The 20,077-nt window shown below is 39.6% G+C and overlaps 1 long non-coding RNA gene across 1 annotated transcript in view; it reads right to left on the bottom strand.

Moving 5' to 3' along the window:
• Positions 1–6,316: 6,316 nt before the first annotated feature.
• The window catches only part of LOC134297111 (uncharacterized), a 97,319-nt gene continuing 83,558 nt past the window's right edge, over positions 6,317–20,077 (bottom strand). Inside the window, exon 2 of the long non-coding RNA XR_010003858.1 lies at positions 6,317–8,679. This is a non-coding gene — a long non-coding RNA (uncharacterized LOC134297111). The remainder of the gene's footprint in view (positions 8,680–20,077) is intronic.

Raw genomic sequence — 20,077 nt, 5'->3', positions numbered from 1 at the left:
TTTAGGTGGTTCAGTTCACCTTGGAGGAGGTGGGGTTGCAGATTCTTTTTGCACAGTCTGCCAGGGTTTTAATTGTGCTTCTCTTTTGACTTTCAAATATTCAAACATTTCCCTCTCAGCCTTCCTTTCTCCATGGTAAACACACTCTGCTCCCCCAGTCCTTCCTCATTGGGCTTGGTTTCATTTATCATTTTGGTCGCCCTTCTCTGGACACAATGTTATTCCAGGTGAGGTCTGACCAAAGCAGAATAGAGGGGACTATGATTTCCCTCGATCTCAGCACAATACAGCCCAAAATCACATTGGCTTTTTTAGCTGCTGCATCACGCTGTTGCCTCATGTTCAGCTTGTGGTCTCCTAAGATTCGTATACCCTTTTCACATGGACTGTTTTCAAACTGAGTGTCATCTATGCTATATCTGTGCATTCAAAGTGCTTGTAGTACTGTACAGTTTCCCCTATTGATCTCCACTTTGTTAGTTTTGGCCCAGCTCTCTAACTGGTGACGGTCATTTTGGATTCTGTTCCTGTCCTTTGGGGTATTAGCTGTCCCTCCAAATTTGGTGCCATCTACAAGGCTGAGAGATTATAACTTGCTCAAGTGCATTATCAAAACCAAGCTCACACCACAATGTCCTGCTGGCTCCCCTGGGAGTGTTGTTAATGTGGGATTTGTGTATTGGTAGTGTTTAAATGAAATTTGTGTCTTGTCTGTATTGCATCCAAAGTGTACTATAGTCTGGAAAGAGTTAATTACTAAGAAGCTGTGATGGCCTTGATGTGTGACTGGAACCAGGGAGTGTCCAGACACAAGTGTTTGTACATTGCTGATTGCATTCAGTTCTGAGTAGAATCGAGTTCTGTCTGCCTGGAGTGAGAGTCAAGTCCTGTGTTCGTCCATTGTCTGGACGTCTGTTTGTCTTGATTATTACTGAATACAGTAAAATTTGTATATAGTTTTACCAACGTCTCTGATGTCTCTTCGTTCTGCGTTCCACTGATTCCATCCAACTACTGCTGCGCTGCAAATTACTCTGACAAGTTTCACATGTTGAGTTGCCTTATCCATAATACCTGGGACTGAAAATGTTCCCTATTTTGATTCCCTGCCCCCAGATTTTGGAGTACTTGCATATATACATAATGAAATACATTGAAGATCAGACCACTGTCTAAACGTGAAATTCACTTTACACACATAGCCTGAAGGTATGTTAATGATGTGCATGAAACAAAGTTTGTGAACAGGAACCAACCCCCAGTAATTTCCTGATCTTTAAAACCTCTGTGCATGAAACAAAGCTTGTGTATATTGATTAGAAAGCAAAGACGTAACTATGTCAGCCACCCATGTGCACAATTTTTAATTTAGGGTTTTTAAAAAAATTCTGGATAAGGGAAACCCAACCTGTAGCTGAATATTTTTAGTTTACAAAGTTCAGGATGCCTTTGCAGGCCCAAAAAGAACATGTCACAGAAATAGTATGGTGTCTGTCTGGCCAGTTAATCAGCAGAGCACAACAAGGCACAAAGGTAAGGATTCTGGGTGAAATATGGTTGGTGTCACACTGTTTATTTTGCCCTGGAAATGTGCTATTTGTAGGACCCTTGGGAGGTTAATTTAAGAAGGGCTGTAAAAAAGGGAGTTTCTGAGATGTTCTACCATTTGAAACAACAGAGATGGAGGGTTATCAAAACAGATAGGGTGCAAGTTAGGAATGAGAGGAGGGGTTGAGGAACAGGATTTCTTTGGCTTGTTTAGTGCAAGGATGGGCAATTTAGCAACCCTCTGGGTTGCTTCAGATCTTATGAAGTGGGACTGTCATTAGGAGCAGAAGGGAAGGGGACCATTCAGGGAGACCATCCCCTCTTGGGAAGCACGAGGATCTTGTTGACTCAGTATAGAGTAGTCATCCTTCCCTCCAAGCCAAACATTACGTGGAAGGTGGAAGCTGTCGAGGGGTTATTGCTTGCAGAACAAACATTTGGCATGCAATGTATAGCATGGAGAAAGATTACTGGCTCAGTTAAGGGCTAGGAAAGAACCATGATAGAGACACTGAGGATAAACAGTAGCCAGAACATGGACAGAGTAAAGCCAACACCGACAGGGGCTTTCTTGTGAGTGTCTGCCCTACCTGAGTATATTTAAAAGCTGAGAAAGCTGCCACCAGTTGATATTAATGCTATTTGGCTTAAAAATGGATGAAAGGTCTGACTCAGCATTAGGTTATTATTGTCCTGTCCGTTTCTAACATTACCCCATGGTAATATCCTTAGTTTCCGCAATCTAACCTCCAATCTACCCCTTATTTCCTAACCTTTTGTTGTTGTTGTTGTTGTTTACCTTCAACTCATTTCCAACATGGCGACTCTAAGGTGGCATTATCATGGGGTTTTCTTGGCAAAATTTGTTCAGAGGAGGCTTGTCTTCTCTGAGACTAAGGGCCTTTCCAGACAGCCATATAACCCAGAGTATCAAGGCAAATAATCCACAATATCTGCTTTGAACTGGGTTATCTGAGTCCACACTGCCATATAGCAGTGTGGACTCAGATAAAGCAGATAATGTGGGTTTTTATACAGCTATGTGAAAGGGGCCTTAGAGTCCAACTTGCTCAAAGGCACCGAGTGGGTTTTCATGATTAAGTGGGGATTGAACCCTTATCTCCAGAGTCACAGTCCAATGCTCTAACCACTGCAGAACACTGTCCCATTAGCCTGAACACTGTTAAGGGAAAAAACCAACACTGATAAGGAGTTTTGAGAAACCAGTAAGCAAAGGGAAATGGTTAAACATCTCTTTTTTGTAGGTGCTTGCTCCTTAGAACATTTTTGCAAATTGAGAATAGCTGGTGGGTTGAAATTACACATGGCTACAGTGTAATCCATGTTTTCCCCCCACGTATGCCATTAAATTAAGAATAATTACCCTTTGCAGGTGACATCTTTGTTCGCTGAGCCACAACACATTGGGGGCCATGGGCCTCTCCAATATGATGTCTTTTAGTCTTCCTAGAGTGAATTGTTTTAAAGAGGACAGTCTTTGTTTATTTTAGGCAAGAAATATTCCAGGCCCTGCCCTGAAAGCTACCAACTGTTGCTGCGTATATATAAATAAGGCAGTAACCAGGGAGTAGCAGCAGTGATTTCTTGTTTACTTGAGCTTTTAGCAGAATAATCAAGGAACATTGAAAATATCTCATGAGGTTTGTTTCGTTGCGGGCCTGAATTAAATTTGGAGGTAGAAGTGCAACTTGCTGATAGAAACTGACCATGTAATAATCAGTACATTTTCCACATATGAAATTATTTTCTGCAGTCTCCATTCTTTCTATAATGTAGCTTAGGCCAACCATTCCTCAGGAAACATTTTTTGTATCATTCTAAAGCCTATGTGTACCAGGAGCACAAAAATGTATAGAATATATTATTGGGGAAGAGCAAAGCTTTCTGAACAGACACCTCCACCTCCCCGGGTGCTGCTTTTTAAAAAAAAACCACAGGCATGTATATTGGGGACTGCCTGTGGGGCTCTCTTAAGATGGAAAGGCAGATGAACGCAATCTCCAGCACTCAGAATGTGATTTCACTATCCGGCATACTCCAAAATGAGCCTTTTATGTTGTGCTTCAAAATTCATTATGAGGCAGTATGGACACAACAGATAAGTAAGTAACATCATGCATGCTACCTTGTTCTTTGTACATTGTTTAACGTAAACGACTATCATTATTATTGACTGCCATTGGGTGCTTCTCTAGCATATTTATTATTTTGTTTTGTTAACATCCACTTAGGAATTTAGACTAAAAGTTACGTTTGCGTGGAAGACAACACAGAAACCTGATAAAGGGAAAGTTTCCCGAAACGAGATTACAACAACCCAGGGACCCTTGTCGTCTATTTTTGGCATCTTCAAGAACATCACAAGTATCTTTCAAGTAAATACTGACTTTTTGAACTTAAGTTACAACCAAGAAGAAAGCGGCATAGTTTTGTCTGGACTAGAAATCTCCCACGGGAGGGAGAATTCACAAGTTTATATACTCTGTCCTTTACTTTGTTAACTACTATTAATTGTTAATATGTTATTTTGATGGTTGAGATACATTAAACTGGTGGTTATATATTATAACCATTTCAATCAGTATTTACAAGAGTAAACAACTTTTATTTGGTAATAGTCGTAGTAGCAGTATGGACCTTCCCATACAGGTCTTATGGTTTATCTTCAGCTGACTCCCACACTTCTCTCCTTCTCAGAGAGATAGGGCAGAATAGAAATAAAATTATTATTATTATTATTATTATTATTATTATTATTATTATTATATTATTATCATCATCATCATCATCATCACCATCATCATCGTAAAAAATAGACTGCAGTACTACATCCTCAATCTGCTCAAGGACAGCTGGTGGGGTCTACTTAGCAAATGAAGTGGTAACCTCAGATGGCAGATACTGGGAGGTGGCAGAAAGGTGTTAGAGCAAAGAGCTGTATACTTGCAACCTGTTGTGAATTCCCAAGTTAGTCTGGGGCCTGCAATGAAATACTGTTCTGTCATAATTTTGATAATATTCCACATCAGTTGTCCTATCAGCTTTTCTAAATGAAGAGGGAAGAGGTAATATCACCACTTTGCCTCACAGCAAAATAATTTGAACGAATGAATGTTTCTGGAAAACCATGGCAGCCTTAAGAAAGATGTAGTAGTGTGGTAGTGACCTTCTGTGTGGAAGCACCCTTAGACTATACAGTGTTCCCTCACTTATCACGGGGGTTACGTTCCAGGACCATCCACAATAAGCGAAATTCCCCAATGTAGGGGCGCTATATTTATTGCAATATTTACACATATTAGTAGTTGGGTGGCCTTTCTCCCCTTTGCAATCCTTCTTCCTGTGCTTCTTTCTCTCTGGCGCCTGCCCGTTTCCCTTTTGTGCATGCGCCTCCCTCTCATCAGCATCCAGAGTGGCCCGGCTGGATGCCGACGAGAGGGAGGGCACATGCGCAAAAGGGAAATTGGCACCTTTTGCGCTTGTGCACCTCTCAGAAAAAAATGCAAAGCAGTGAGGGAGCAAAAAGCGAACCACAAAGTAGGGAGGGAACACTGTATTACCATGGTCCACCCTTCAGGTCGCTGGGGCATGCATCCATGTCTAGGGATACCCTAAGATAAAGCTGATCAAAAGTGTTTTGGTACACCTATATTCACTGCAACTACCACCATGAAGGAGGCTTTTAAAATGGGCTCGAGTTGAGTTGAGTCAGATTCATTTGAAAGTTTCACCCCATCTGGCTTAAATTAGTCTATTTGCTGCTGCATCATGTGGAATACTGGGGAAATTCATGAGTTGAGCAGTTTGGGAACAGCACTTGGGGACAGTCATATCAGCTTCCCAAATAAGGGTTGAAGCAAATGTGATATTAAATATATGAATGAATCTAGTACTTCTGTTTTCTCCATGAAAGTGGTAACATGTGAGTATGGGGTGCTGAGGGTCAGGGCAATGATGAAGAGAGAGGATTTAACCTCTATGCTGCAACGTCACCAGAAATCTTCTCTGGAGCTGCTGAAGTTCCCCTAGCTTTGGATTCTTCTCTAATGGCTAATAACTATGTATGATAGGAGGCAATTTCAGAAGGCCTGCACGATACAGATGAACAATGTCATCCTCTCTTTCCACATGTTAGTGGCGGCTGATGACTCTCATATTAATACAATGGTGAATCCACATCCTGTTCTAAGGGATCTGTCCAAGGTGCTGAACCCTAACCCACCCAATGGATGCAAAACGAGCAATTCCTTTAAAGCTTCAAAACATGGAGTGGATTAAATGACCCACCAACATGAGATCCACAAGCCGCAAAGGCTGCACACCATGGACCAAATTATTCCCATTGGTCTCTGCCACTTAAAGGAAAGTAGGACTGCTACTGATAGAATCTCAGAGTTGGAAGGGGCCTCATAAGTCATTGTGTCCAATCCACTGTATCTTTGGCCTATATCCTGCAGAGTAAAAAAGAAGTCCACTTGTATATTAGAGAACATAACCTATTAGAGAAGAGCCAAAAACCTTTGAGAGCATGATCTCCTCTAGTAGTATACAACCAAATATAATTATGCTAGGCAATGGTTTCAGTTGTTAAGACTGAATAACCTGCAATCTCCAATCTGTCAGGAAAACAGAGATTTGCCAGTTCATAAAAAACTGGTAAACTATTTTCAGTGCCTCCCAAAAAATACTCTCCCATAAAACAACTTGTTTCATATCATGCACTCAAAGAGACAAAAATTAAATAGACTTTGATGGAAATAACATATTTGGTTTACTCACAACTTTCATGTGTTCAGCATACACAGGTACAAAACGTATTAGTCCAGTTTCAAATATCTTTGAGATGGTTCCCTGTGTCAGCCAGCCAGGGCATCTCTCTTATAACAGAACAGCTATCAACAGGTCACATTGTCAAAAGGAGAGAGATGAAGAGAGAATGTGGTCTGCAGCCCCTTTTATAACTTCTCAGAAACCATAGAGTAAAGGAAACTGCACAACAAAACATACATGCAGGAAACAGTAAGCAACAAGATAATAGACAAACAAATTGCTAGAGAAGGCTTGATGAAGGTTGTCATTTCTAACATAGTATAGCTGATCTAGAGTAAACTACAGTACTAGATAAGCAGTAGTCCAAGAGGCAATGTACCCCCACTATTTCTTTACAACAGTGCCTGCAATAAAACACCTTTTAGGTTTTGTTACTGTTGCCTCAATAAATGAATACTAGCAGAACAGACCTCTCCAAATATTAATACATAATAATAAGACAATTAGCCTTGGACCAGATACCTGATTCAGTGCCCTATAGAAATGCATGGAGCAGCAGAGTTTTGCGAACAAGATGGCTTAGCACAGCAGTTTTCAACCTGTGGGTCCCCAGATGTTTTGGCCTTCAACTCCTAGAAATCCTAACAGCTGATAAACTAGCTGAGATTTCTGGGAGTTGTAAGCCAAAACACCTGGGGAGCCACAGGTCGAGAACCACTGCCTTAGCACAATACAGGGTTTTTCAAAATGATAGGCACACTTTCAAAGCAGTGCATTTAATGATGTCAACATGTTACAATTACGCAAAATGTTGCAAATGATTTAATGAGTTCTCAAGGTATCAGGTTTTCCTAACCACGTTGAGCCAGAAACAAATCTAAAAAACAACTCTGCAAATGGAGAATATCTCCTTAGACCTTATGTTGCATTATCTCCATATTGCGAATTACTGAGGCTAGGGTTTTTTGTTTTTTGTGCTTTGGGAGAGTTATCTAGTGGTAATCATTGGAATCTCTATGCCCCACTCTTTCTTTTTTAAAAAAAAGATTTTAATTGAAGGTTTATATTTACAAAAAGTGAAAAGTATGGGGTAGGGTAGGGATAAGGAACGTTGGTTATTGGGTATTTCCTAGGTATCTACCAGCTAAAGGGGAATCTACAGGAAGTGTTTAAGGAGAGAAATAGGGTAGTAAGGGTGGAGGGGATTGAAGAGTTTGGCTTCCAATCTTCTCTATTGTGGTTACTTTCCTTCTTGGTTTTCTTAAATTCTAGTCTCGATCGGCTTTTTCCTTTTCTTGTCTCTCCTATATATATAAGTCTTTGTATATTTCAACTATCAATTTAATATTTTCTTGGATCATATAGTCTTTAATTAATGACTAGTTCATCATTTTACTTTTGAAAAATTCATTGTTTTTCATCATCTATGTTAGAATGTCCATATTCATTATGTCCATTATTTTCAAAACCCATTGTTTTTTTGATGGTATTTCCTTCATCCTCCAATGACATGCATAGTTCATTCTTGCTGCTGTTGTTAGATAATGGATGAGTTTTTCTTTGTTCTCTTCCATGCCTGGCTCTGCTATTCCAAGTAGGAGGAGTTCTGGTTTTAGTGGCAAGTTTATTTTTAATGATTTTTCTATCTCTTCGTGTATATCTTTCCAATATTTTTGGGCTATTTTACAACTCCACCACATATGGTAGAAGGATCCCGTTTTTGTTCATCACATTTCCAACATTTGTTGTTCATTTTTGGATACACTTTTGAGAGTATCTGGGGGGTGATGTACCATCTGTACATCATTTTAGCCAGTTCTCCTTTAAATCATAAGCATAGGTCCATCTTGTTTTCTGGTTCCATATCTTTCCCCATTCTTCTAATTTAATTGTATGGCCAATGTTTGCAGCCCATTTGGTCATATGTTCTTTTATTTGTTCAGTTTCTGTAGACCATTCTAATAGTTTTTTATATATTTTTGTTATCAATTTATTCTCTTTTTTCATGATTCTGTCCCAAAAGTCTTCCTTTTTTATGAATCCCACTTTCTTATCTTTCATATAATATTCTCTAATTTGTCTGCATTGAAACCATGAAATTCCTTCTTCCAATTGACTTAATTTCATTTTGGGTTTTCAATGTTATCTCTCCCTCTTGTTTTTTCAAAAGCTCTTTGTATGTTAACCATTTTTCTCTTCCTGTTTCTCATCTGTGGCCTGCTTCTAGTGGCATAGTGCTTCTATACCCCGCTCTTTCAAGTGGTAAAGCTTTCATTCATGGGCACTTCCTGGTTGCAGAGATACAGCGATTTCAAATCAGGTTCATCATTTTGAAACACCCTGTAAATAAGTAAAAATACTTTTTGTTGAGTACATCAATATCCTATGTTATGAATCAATGAGCATCCAGTACAGTTATGTTATGAACCACATCATCCAGTAATTCCATTGATCTTAATTCCTTAATTCCCTTCTAACATGCTAACTGCATTCAAACTGCATTCAAATTTAGGGTGAATCTACACTGTAGAATTAATGCAATTTGGCACCCCTTTAACTGCCATGGCTCAGTACTATGGAATCTCAGGATTTGTAGTCTGATGAGACATCAGCACTCTTGGGCACAGAAGGTTAAAGACCTTCAAAAAATACAGATCACAGGATTTCATAGCATTGAGCCACAGCCGTGGTGTCAAACTCCATTAATTCTATAGTGTAGATGCATCCTGTGTCACATCTCAAGCAGATTTCTATAAATGCTCATTTTGAGGTGTCATAATGAAACAAAACATGCCTGTGTATTCTTGGTCAAGATTAAATTGTATATCAAAGATTAAACTTTTGAATTGTTTCTTTGAAATGCACAAAGCTTGTTCACCTTCAAATTCTATGTGGGAAAATGACCGTAAAGATAACAACTGAAAGACTAATTAGCTAGCTGATCATTGTGGCATAAAGTTTTTCAGATGTACCCTGACTCAAGAAATTAGTCTTTAAGATTTAAGAGGCCACAAATCTAATACTTAAAAGCCACTGATTTCTTGCTGTTTTTGCAACAGAAAGTATTGAGCTTTGAACAAAAATTAACAGGCATGTGATATACTACAGACATTTTCCATAACAATGCCTCCCCTGCCCCAGTTGCTAATAGATAAACTGGTTACATAGACTATTATAACTACTTTGACATTCTTTTGAAATATGCATTTTCCTCCCTCAAATAAGCCAAGGAGATAGAAAATATTCTTATATCTTTATGTCCTTGAACCAAGGCTTGGTTTATTTTTGGAGAACAATTTACACAATTCCCAGGCACATGGGAACTGTCGGCCCCCCACCATACCAAAAGTAGACAGTCCCATGTAGAATACATTGAAGTAGCCAGAGGTATGAGCAAACAGAGCAAGAATGACTGGCAGTCCATCTGGCCAGGGAAAAGACCCCGCTAATGAGCCAGGGCAGTTTCAATAGTCCTATATTTAAGCCCAAGTCCATATTGTAACTGATCTAAAGAAATACAATTTTTTCCCAAGAAAATCAGGCTGGCTAGTAATCACTACAGGATGAAACCCTATGTTTGTATCTACATTGTACAATTAATGCAGTTTGACACTGCCATCACTCAATGCTATAGAATTCGGGGAACTGTAGTTTTTCATGAGGAATAGTTCTCTTTGGCAGAGGGCTAAATATCATGTGAGACTACAAGTCCCAGAATTTCATTGCAAGGAGCCATAGCAGTGAACAGGATGTCAAACTGCATTTGTTTTAAGGTAAAGGTTTTCCCCTGACATGAAGCCTAGTCGTATCTGACTCTGGAGGTTGGTACTCATCTCCATTTCTAAGCTGAAGAGGTGGCATTGTCCGTAGACACCTCCAAAGTCGTGTGTCCTGCATGGCTACATGGAGCACCATTACCTTCCCGCTGAAGTGGTACCTATTGATCTATTCACCTTTGCAAGTTTTTGAACTGCTAGGTTGGCAGAAGCTAGGGCTAACAGCAGGAGCTCACCGCACGCCACAGATTCAAACCACTGACCTTTTGGTCAGCAAATTCATTAGCTCCGCGGTTTAACCCACTATGCACAGTGTAAATATATCAGTTGCCTAAAGTGGAGCTTGGCTCCAGTATTTGATTGTTTTTAAATTTTTGTACAAAAGCTATTTTAACTATTCTTTATTTTTGAAATGCTTGTAAGCCACCTTGAATCTTGTACTCAGAGAAAGGTGGAGTAGTAATCAATCAATCAATCAATTAATTAATAAGGGGTTTAGGTAAAAAAGAATTCAATCCTAAAAACGCAAACAAGTATCTTCACCTTGTTTTAAGGGCATAAAAAAGTTTCCTTATGATATGACCTGAAAGAACTGTCCTCCTTGGCAAGCCTGTTTGCCAGAGCCAGGCCTTTGGCAAGGCATTTAAGCACCGATGTTTGTTGTGACAAATTACAGGCTGAAATCTCACTCCTAAAACTCTCCCTGTTCAAAATATTAATTGCTCAAGTGGAATTGGTTTTTCCACTTTTGAAAAACAGCAAGAACAACAACAGCAACAACAAAACCCTGCTTAGAATCTATATATATAAAAGAGTGATGGTATCACGGCAATTCACAAAACAACAAAACTACAGGCCCCCCAACCTCAAAATTTGACAACACAACCCATCATCCACGCCTCAAGGTTGATACAACAAAAAGAAAAGAAAAATAAAGTCCTAATTAGAGGGAGAGCAATAATTTTTTTATCCAATTGCTGCCAGTTTAGAGGGCTAATCTCTGCCCACTTGGTTGCCTAGCAATCAAGGGACAGCCAGGTTTCAGTTAGGGGACAGGCAGATTTAGGCCTCACTTAGACTTCTTCCACAGATTATCTAATTTGCACTGGATTATATGGCAGTGTAGACTCAAGGCCCTTCAACACAGCTATATAACCCATTTATAATCTTATATTATCTGCTTTGCACTGGATTATCTTGACTCCACACTGCCATATAATCCACTTCAGTGTGCATTTTATACAGCTGTGAAGAAGGGGCCTCATATAATCCAGTTCTAAGCAGATAATTTAAGATTATCAATATACAGTAGAGTCTCACTTATCCAACGTAAACAGGCTGGCAGGATAAGTGAATATGTTGGATAATAAGAAGGGATTCAGGAAAAGCCAATTAAACATCAACTTAGGTAATCGTTATACAAATTAAGCACCAAAACATCATATTATACAACAAATTTGACAGAAAAAGTAGTTCCATGCGCAGTAATGCTATGTAGTATTTACAGTAGAGTCTCACTTATCCAACACTCGCTTATCCAACGTTCTGGATTATCCAACGCATTTTTGTAGTCAATGCTTTCAATATATCATGATATTTTGGTGCTAAATTCATAAATACAGTAATTACTATATAGCATTACTGTGTACTGAACTACTTTTCTGACAAATTTGTTGTCTAACATGATGTTTTGGTGCTTAATTTGTAAAATCATAACTTAATTTGATGTTTAATAGGGTTATCCTTAATTCCTCATTATCCAACATATTCGCTTATCCAACGTTCTGCCGGCCCGTTTATGTTGGATAAGTGAGACTCTACTGTACTGTATTTACAAATTTACCACTAAAATATCACAATGAATTTAAAACACTGACTACAAAAACATTATGAAAAGGCAGACTGCGTTGGATAATCCAGAACATTGTATAAGCGAATGTTGGATAAGTGAGATTCTTCTTTAATATGAAATAATTACTGGGATAGAATAATGCAGAACAATATAATCTCTAAAACCAGGACAGTAAATAAACAGGGGAATTCCACACAGGAAACAATCGGGGCCAGCTAACACCTCCCAACAAAGTATTCCCATCATCAAAGTCTGGCAAATCCTGTTTTCTCAGGGCCACAGACAGTAGAAGCACATAAAATATCGCAAACAACACCACTCTGAAAACAAGGGAATTCCAGACAGGAAACAATCAGGGCCAGCTAACACCTCCCAACAAAGTATTCCCATCATCAAAGTCTGGAAAATCCTCTGTTTTCTCAGGGCCACAGACAGTAAAAGCACATAAAATATCGCAAACAACACCACTCTGAAAACAAGGGAATTCCAGACAGGAAACAATCAGGGCCAGCTAACACCTCCCAACAAAAAATTCACTCAGGGAGGAAACAGCCAGGCTTTAAAGCTGCAAGGCCATTACATCCTAATCATTTTTCCTAATTGCAGCATTCATACTTGCCTCCAACAAACAAAAAAAAACAATCAGAAATATTGTATATTCACAACCTTTAGGAAATAATATCCCCTGGTGGCGCAGCGTGTAAAGCGCTGAGCTGCTGAACTTCTGGACCGAAAGGCCACAGGTTTGAATTGGGGCAGCGGAGAGAGCCCCCACTGTTAGCCCCAGCTTCTGCCAACCCAGAAGTTCGAAAACATACAAATGTGAGTGCATCAATAGGTACTGCTCCGGCGGGAAGGTAACGCCGCTCCATGTAGTCATCCCACATGACCTTGGAGGAGTCTACGGACAACGCCGGCTCTTCGGCTTAGAAAAGGAGATGAGCACCAACCTCCAGAGTCAGACACGACTGGGCTTAATGTCTGGGGAAAACCTTTACCCTTGACCTTAACTACCACCAATTCCTCAATACTTTATTTCCCATACCACCAGACTTCGCCACAGCAACGCGTGGCCGGGCACAGCTAGTCAACTTATAAGGATCAAACATTACTTTTAGGAAGCTACGTTTCTGGGAAATTATAATCAGCCCCTCCCATGATATATTTACTTCACCCAAGTATCTCCAGAAGTCAACAGTTTTATCTGGTGCCAGCTGAGCACAATTTAAAGGTTGTGCATATCATTCCTTTCCCAGGCAGCACTCCTTCCTCATTGCTTCCTTCTAACAGGGCCGTTTATAAGAAATGGAAACAGCTTTAAAGCTGACTGTGGGCTGAAGGAGGCGGAGGGAGGGAGAAGTATAAATAATACTTTTCCCTTCCTCCTCATTGCTGGAGCCGCTAGCTGAGTTTTTGTTGAGTCATCTATAGGCAAGGCTTCAGGTTTCAATGGAGAACAGTGCCATGTAGTCCCCATAACCAGTGTGGACATTTACCGATATAGTAAAAGAGGGAAGTCAGTGCTGAGAGCCACATGTCTCCACCTTTGTTGCTTCTGCTTTGCCTCTTCCTGCCCCTGCTCTCATTCTCCTCTTCCTTTCTCACGGGGTCATGCTTTGACTCACTTAACTGACTGAGGGAAACAGTTTGCTTCGTGGCTTCCCTTTGCAGAAAGACCAAAAAAGGCTGAAGAAGCCATGCTGAGGGCTACATTGCATAATTATACTGCAATGAATCTACATTGCACAATTCAACGCCACTTTAACTTCCATCCTAATGAATGCAACATAGGATAAATAGTAAAGGTATGGAGTGTGTTTGTCCACTCAAGTTTAGCGTTCTGAACAGAGCTTTCCAAACTCTGTGTTGGGACATGTGAGTCCCCGTTTACACTGCCATATAAAATTCATATTATCTGCTTTGAACTTGATTATATGACAGTGTAGAAGGGGCCTTAGTGTGTCCACTGCAGTGTTTAGGCAAACGTAACCTCTGAGTCTATTTGAAATAAGGAATGAATAATATATTTTAAAAATAGAAATGGAAGGTTTTCTATGAGATATTTTGTCTCCATACATTTTATTTATACAATGTGTATATGTGTCTGTATCTTGCAGTGGTTCCCAACCTTTGGGCCCCCAGGTGTTTTGGACTTGAACTTCCAGAAATCCCAACCAGCATACAAACTGTTAGGAACTGTGGAAACTGAAGTTCAAAACACCTGGAGGTTGGGAACCACTGTAAGGGGTTGGTTTATCCCCTGGTCTGCTAGTAAAACCAAATTACAGTCATGAAATGATGCATTTCTAAAAGGTGTGCCATCAACATTAAATGTTTTGAATGCTCTGGTTTAGAGGGATCCCCTGCAAGACCGTGCCACTGTCTTTTGCATCTATCTATCTATCTATCTATCTGTCTATATGGAGCCCCTGATGGTGCATCAGGTTAAACTACTGAGCTGCTGAACATGCTGACCGAAGAGTCAGCAGTTCGAATCTGGGAAGTGGGGTGAGCTCCCGCTGTTAGCCCCAGCTTCTGCCAACCTAGCAGTTCAAAAACATGTGCATGTGAGTAGATCAATAGGTACTGCATTGGCAGGAAGGTAATGGCACTTCATGCAGTCATGCTGGCCATGTGACCTTGGAGGTGTCTATGGACAACGCTGGCTCTTCAGCTTAGAAATAGAGATGAGCACCAATCCCCAGAGTTGGACATGACTAGACTTAATGCTAGGGAGAAACCTTTACCTTTACCATATATATATATGTATATGTATATATTGCCTAAATCCAACTAAGGCTCCATCTATACTGCCATGTAAAATCCAGGTTATCTCTTTTGAACTGGATTATATGGCAGTGTAAACTCATATAATCCAGTTCAAAGCAGATAATCTGGATTTTATATGGCAGTGTAGATGGGTCCTATTAGTCCCATCTGAAACAGAGGCAACAAATCCATTTTTGAATGGGAAATTCTCTCTTTTGTAAATCCCATTTCTTCAATGGGTCTCCTCTAGTTGGATTTGGGTCCAAAGATGGAGCCAGAGTGGTGTAGTGTTTGTTTATTGGACTAAACTCTGGAGACCAGGGTTGGAATTCCTGCTCCGGGCCATGGAAACAGTGAATGACCTTGGGCAAGTCACACTCTCTCAGCTTCAGCAGGAGGTGAAGGCAAACCTATTGAAAGAAATCTTGCCAAGAAAATTCTAGCTGAGTTAGCCTTAGGATTGCAATAAGTCAGGAACAATTTGAAAGCAAACAACAACAACAACAACAACAACAACAACAACAGCAGCATGTATTTGGATTAATGTAAAAGAGAAATTGCAATACTAACTCCCACTCTTTCTCTAAAGGTCAACAAGCACTATGAAAAATTGCTGCTCATCTCCTCCTCACTGCTGGTATTGTTGATTGTTCTGATCTGGGTGGTAAATTTGGGTGGATGACAGGGAAGGTCAAGGAAGAGCTCTGGAGTTCACTTTGCATGGAGGCCCTTCAATACTAATGTTTTTGCTTTCAGTAGTATCACAGACTTATTCATACTATGTAATCATAGTGTTATAATTCCACTTTCAGCCTCATCACACTAGAGCGTGAATCCACTTTAAATCCGCTTTCTGCCTCCTGCAGAAGTCTGGGGTTTGTAGTTTAGTGAGGCCCAGAACCTGCCTCTTGGGATACGTAGTTCAGTCAGCGCCACCAAAGTAGCTCTCTGGCTTCTAAAAGCCTTCCCTAAGCTGCATATCTCAGGATTCCATTGGGACTGTTGTGGTTAAAGTGGAATCATAGTGTTACAAGTGTATAGAGTGAACAATTGCTGAGCAGGGAGGAAAGCTTTCCTACCTCTTTAGGCCCCTTCAGATCTTTCCTTTAAAGTGTATCTGGCTATTTACATTCCAATTGCCTAGCTTCTTGTTTAACAGGGAGGAAATATATTTAAACACTTCCAAGGATACTATTTTATTTTTGCAGGAGGAGACTGATTTCAACATCTCTGCCTACTACAGTAGAGTCTCACTTATCCAAGCTAAACGGGCCGGCAGAAGCTTGGATAAGCGAATATCTTGGATAATAAGGAGGGATTAAGGAAAAGCCTATTAAACATCAAATTAGGTTATGATTTTACACATTAAGCATCCAAACATCATGTTATACAACAAATTTGACAGAAAAAGTAGTTCAATACGTAGTAATGTTATGTTGTAATTACTGTATTTACGAATTTAGCACCAAAATATCGCAATATATTGAAAACATTGACTACAAAAATGGCTTGGATTATCCAGAAGCTTGGATAAGCGAGGCTTGGATTAGTGAGACTCTACTGTAGTTCTCAAATGCATCCCATCTCTGGTGTTATGAGAATAACGTGGGTTCAGAAATTTAATGTTTGGCACACAAATGTAAACTTAAGTGAATTTTTGTATCTTTGTGTTCTTTTCAGAAAATATTTACTTGGGAGATTGTTTATACTATGTTGCAAGATTTAAAATGCATTTTCAGGGTGAATCACAAACACAATTTTTAACCAAAACTGCAAATGTAATAAACAAGTATTTTATTCCATTACTGATTTAGGGTCATTTAATGTACATGAGATTTCAGTCTATAAAATCGCAGTTTAAACTCTTAAACTCTCCTCTGCCAAATAACTAAGAAATTGGCATAAAGTAGATTATCAAACCAGAATTACATCATCAGATCCCAAAAGGCGTTTTTTTTTTTTTAGTGTCAGAAGCAATCTGAGTTGCTTCTGGTGTGAAAGAATTAGCCGTCTGCAAGGACGTTGCCCAGGGGACGCCCGGATGTTTTGATGTTTTTACCATCCTTGTGGGAGGCTTCTCTCATGTCCCCGCATGGAGCTGGAGCTGATAGAGGGAGCTCATCTGCGCTCTCCCTGGGTGGGATTCGAACCTGGCAGCCTTCAGGTCAGCAACCCAACCTTCAAGTCGCAAGGCTTTAATCCACTAGGCCACGGGGGCTCCTCCAAAAGGCATTTAAAAAAGTGGAATCAGAAGTCTGTATGAAATCAACCCGGGGAGAGCATGGATGAGCTCCCTCTATCAGCTCCACCTCCATGTGGGGACATGAGACATCTTCTCACAAGGATGGTAAAAACATCAAAAACATCTGGGCATCCCCTGGGCAACATCCTTGCAGACAGCCAATTCTCTCACACCAGAAGCAGACAGCCAATTCTCTCACACCAGAAGCGACTTGCAGTTTCTCAAGTCGCCCCTGACATGAAAAAAATTGAATTATTATATCTTCTGCCTTTCTGAATCCTAAGGTCATCATTTCATGGCGTCCAGCTGGTTTCCTTCCAAATGGGATGAAAACTGCAACTTTTCAGTGGTGGCACTTGCAATTCCCTCTCCAGCATGGTTTCCTTGGTGCCCCTGAAAATCTCTTCTTAGTGTTGTCTTCTGTTATCTTTAATCTTTCAAAGCTTCTATGGCCTGTTTTAAGTACATCTAGATTTAATTTTAGATAAAATTCTAGATGAGCGTCAGCATGTGTAGTGGCTTGCGTTTTGGACTATACAGCTCCAGAGACCAGGGTTTGAATTTTTGCTCAGCCATGAAAACCAGCTGCATGACCTTGGCCAAATTACAACCTCAAAGAAAAATGTAGCTCCTCTGGGAACATATTCTGCCAAGTAAATCCCATAATGAGTTCACCGTAAAGTAACCATAAGTCAGAAAGAACTTGAAGGGATAACAATGATAAAGATAACAGTAAATCTTCCAAGAAAACCTTGTGATAGGCTTGGAGTGCACCTTCAAGTCTCCCATTAATTTATGTCAACCCCATTAATTTTATCCAGTTTAGTTCCCTTCTATGAAATATAGCATACAGCCCCTGGTAGTCTTTGGCAATATCCCATCCAAATGGCAACCGGGGCTGACCTTGTTTAGCTTCCAAGAGCAGACAGGGTCTGGTACATGTAGAGTATTTTAGCCTTAGGGTTGCCATAAGATGGGAATGGGAGTTGAAAGCCCACACATTTAATAATAATAATAATAATAATAATAATAATAATAATAATAATAATAATAATAATAATAATACTTTATTTATACCCCACCCTATCTCCTCAAGGAGACCCAGGGAGGGGAGAGAGAGAGAGAGAGAGAGAGAGAGAGAGAGAGAGAGAGAGAGAGAGAGAGATATATTGCTGAGGGTTTTCTGTTTTGTGTGTTACATTGTACCTTATGCTGTCAATTTTATCTTTGTTTTATTGGGTAGCACCTTTAATCCCAGTTTATTTATTCTATTTTAGGGTTGCAATATATTTGTTCATTACCCAGAGGTTTCTGTTTATTGGGTGGTTGAAAAGTACATTAAAACAAGCCAACTCCAATGCAGAGCTTCCTGATATTAGGGCCACTTATAAGAAATGCAAACAGCTTGAAGCTCACAGGGTGGAGGGATGGGAGGGACATGCATAGCCATTGGTTTCCTAGATACACATTGGCTGGAGCTGGGTGCAGTTTGCTGAATCACCTTTTGCTGTGTGCCTTCAAACCATTTATGGTGACCCTAAGGAGAGCTTAGTGATACTCAAAATGGTAATCTATTAACTGGTACCAGTCTGTGGGTCATTGGATGCCAGCTGATGGTGAACTTCCAGGAAAGAGATAAACAACTGTAGAGAATGAGGACAAATATGGTAGCAATCCCAGGTACGTTAGAAACAAAAATGGCCAGTCTTGCATATTAGATGTGAAGCACAGAGGTACATCTCATAAAAAATACTTCTTTACACAATAGAATTTAGAATTGTTCCTCCTTCCTGTGCAGATTTTAGACCGCAAATTCAATAGTTATGCTAACTTCATATTCTCAAGTTCTGTTTTTGAAAGGTGCTATATGGTTTCAGGAGGTGAGGGGAAATCTGTTTACTTTCCAAAACCACATTGTAAAAAGTATTATATAAGTTCATTAGCTACCTGAAGGTTTGTTTGGTTCCTTCCACCCACATACTCTCTATCACTTGGGACACATGATACTGTAAAAAGGGAATCACAACAGGGCTGTGACTGATGTGTAGCCCATCGTTTTTTATCCCAGTACTTTTGTAACCATTTATTTGTTGAAAGAATACATTACAACAATTGGGTTACAGATTGTAGAAAGTTGTGTGTGTACATTTTACTGAGGACAATGATAACATATTTATAGCATTTGACACACATTTTAGTAGTTTGATACCAGTTTAACTGTTTTTGTTTCATCCTATGGAAACCTGACATTTGCAATTTGGTATGTATGATGAATTTTCTTCCAGAGAAATCTATTCCATTCTTTTGAATTGCAGCATTAGAACTATCAAATAGAAAATTTCAAGTATCTCACCAAATTATGAATCCCAGGAATCCTTTGTAGGAATCGAACGTTGAATCTACACTACCATACGATCCAATTCAAACAGATAATCTGGGATCAAATACTGGATTATACGACAGTGTAAAAGAAGCTTAAGATAACTTTTTGACGGTGCAGTACACATAGCAGGGTAGTGGTGTTCTTTTAAAAAAAAATTGTAACATTTTTATTTCAAAGTGATAGAACCCCAATTTGGTAGCAATACAATACAAGGAATAATACTTGACATGCTAGTCTTTTAAATATGTTATGCGTTTTCTATATACAGTAGAGTCTCACTTATCCAACATAAACGGGCCGGCTGAATGTTGGATAAGCGAATATGTTGGATGATAAGGAGGGATTAATGAAAAACCTATTAAACATCAAATTAGGTTATGATTTTACAAATTAAGCACCAAAACATCATGTTATACAACAAATTTGACAGAAAAAGTAGTTCAACACGCGGTAATGCTATGTAGTAATTACTCTATTTACAAATTTAGCACCAAAATATCATGATGTATTGAAAACATTGGCTACAAAAATGCGTTGGATAATCCAGAACGTTGGATAAGTGAGTGTTGGATAAGTGAGACTCTACTGTATACACACACACACACACACACACACACATTTAAATCTAACAATAAAACAACAACAATGGTGGATTAGGGGAACACACTTACACATACACAAGGGAAGGGTTTCTGTCCCCTGTAAAGGGATGACAC

Source organism: Anolis carolinensis, chromosome 2, assembly GCF_035594765.1.
Source record: "Anolis carolinensis isolate JA03-04 chromosome 2, rAnoCar3.1.pri, whole genome shotgun sequence".
Taxonomy (NCBI): domain Eukaryota; kingdom Metazoa; phylum Chordata; class Lepidosauria; order Squamata; family Dactyloidae; genus Anolis; species Anolis carolinensis.
This window is presented reverse-complemented; position numbering and strand designations above follow the sequence as displayed.